We start from the raw sequence: 2159 nt of genomic DNA, 5'->3' as shown, positions 1-2159 counted from the left end.
GCAGCAGAATCAGAGCAAGTCTGATCAACTTGAATAAAAAAGAAAAAAGGCAAGACAACCTATAGGTGCTTTTCCAGCATTTTGATTCCACATTAGCTCTGCAGATCTGAAAACAAAAGTGGGCGGCGTGTTTAGAGCCAGCTGAATGATCCCTGTCCCACATCCCACCCAAAGGTCCCCACTTGAAAGAACCCCCTCATTGAAAGGACCCCACATGCCACTGAAAAAGATGTTGCCTTTTTGTTTTGTTTTGTTTTTCAGGATTTTTTTAATTTTTTTTTTTTTGAGAAAGGGGACAGTGCTTCCATAAATGCAATACTTGGCACCTGGCCCGGGATCTCTAAAAGCAAATGACTCCTGTGGACCTTTGGTGTCATTTTCCTCAGGACGACCTCTCCTTTCATGCCAATCGGTTAATTCATCCTGTTATTAATGCAGGAGGTTGAGGGGAACAGGTACTCAAGCCTCACACCTGAGGAGCATCTAGAAACTGATGTGGTCAGCCTGCTTTTAGCCTTTGCTGTGGCCATCCCTGCCCTAAGCCCACAGCCATTCCCAGCACAGCAGACCAGGAACAGGAGACACCAGCCCTCTTCCACGGACAAGGTGCATTGCTTCACTTAGCAGCTTTATTTAACTATCAGTTTATTAATAAGGAAAGAGTCAGAGACAGCAAGAGAGAGTGAAGGCAGCCAGAGACACGAAGCAGATTTATTAATTTAAGAAGGCTGATCACTTTCCTTCATTTTATCTGACAGAGTTAGTGTAAGACAGTTATACTTCAATAAGTTCTCTACACTACACTGTGCTATTTTAAAAGGATTTCACAATAAAGGAAGCTGAAAGACTGTGCACAGTCTGGAGACCATATCTGGTGTGACATGAATATAGTATTTTAACCAGATTTAATCTTACAGTATTCCCTCCTCTACAATGACTTTGCAGGAGGAAACCCTATGGAAAGGAAAATCTGTTCATCCCACACCACAGAACACTGAATCGCATTGCAGACTCCAGCAGCCCTTCCTACGTATTAAAATGCTTTCATCAGGGAATTTGGAAGCAGTTAAGTTGGTGGGAAGGGGTGGGAAAGGAAAAAAAAATATTAGGTCTTGTTTGGTTCAATTTTGGGCTCATTTTTATTGTCACTAATGTTTCACTGTTACGGCTCTCAGTGCTTGAGGGAGCAGGGGCTGTTTGCAGTGGACACACCTCAGCTTTGGAAGACAATACCAACAAACACTCTGATTCCATCCCCTTCAGCAGTGACATCCCACTGCCAAGGCCTTGGCAAGAACTTTTGTATCAAAATTGGAGAAGCAGGGTTCAGGCTGCAGGAAAGGGAATCTGCCTGCTTTCTTACAGAAGAGGGCTTTAAGCTTAATCATATACACATTCCGAGGTACATCCACATAGACTTGTGAAACAGCCTCGGCAAACGCCATTCCCCGTACTTCAGATTCTTTAAAAGCCATGAAATGTAAATCCTGCCTGCTCCCATTCTTGCTCCCTGCAGAGAACTCAAGGTCTGATCCAAAAAAGTCATTTAAAAAGCTCCCTTTGATTGCAGTCGGGTTTAGATTTGTCTCTGTGTGAGCACAGGTATAAAGGAAAAAGAAAGGAAGGAAGGAAAGGGGGGACAATTCAAGAATTAGAAAAGAAAAAATAAGAAAAAATAAGAAAGAAAAAGAACGAGAGAGAGAGGAAAAGGAAAAAGAAAGAGAAAAGAATGAAGAGGAAAAAGGAAAACAAAATGGGAAAGGAAAAGAAAAAAGGGAAGGAAAAGGAAAAAGAAAAGGAAAAGGAAAAGGAAAAGGAAAAGGAAAAGGAAAAGGGAAAAAAGAAATTGGAAACACTGACCAAACACTGACAAACCCGAGGGAAGTGCTCTGTGGACATACCTAGGACCGGGCGGCCCGCGGGAGCCGCCGGCTGACAACCGGAGCTCCGCTCTGGATGCGCGGACAGACGGATCCATAGTTCCGCCCAGACACCCTTTTTGTCGCAGGGATGGGATTTAGAGAAAAACAAACAAGAAAAAACAAACGACGGATGAGGTCCTCACCTTTCCGCCTTCCCCCGGGCGGCCGGGCCTGCCCCCGTACCTAGCTGAGGTGGGACCCGCGGCCGGGCGGCCTCTGCAGCCCACGGGGCCGGGG

General features: G+C 45.1%; 1 protein-coding gene across 1 annotated transcript in view; it reads right to left on the bottom strand.

Annotated features, from left to right (window-relative positions):
- Positions 1-2159, bottom strand: part of MAF (MAF bZIP transcription factor) — a 62720-nt gene that overhangs the window by 51868 nt on the left and 8693 nt on the right. The gene's annotated exons all lie outside the window — the stretch shown is intronic.

Source organism: Corvus brachyrhynchos, unplaced genomic scaffold, assembly GCF_000691975.1.
Source record: "Corvus brachyrhynchos isolate BGI_N302 unplaced genomic scaffold, ASM69197v1 scaffold26, whole genome shotgun sequence".
In the NCBI taxonomy this organism is placed as follows: domain Eukaryota; kingdom Metazoa; phylum Chordata; class Aves; order Passeriformes; family Corvidae; genus Corvus; species Corvus brachyrhynchos.
Note: the sequence above shows the minus strand (reverse complement) of the source record. Positions and strands in the feature narration are given on the sequence as shown.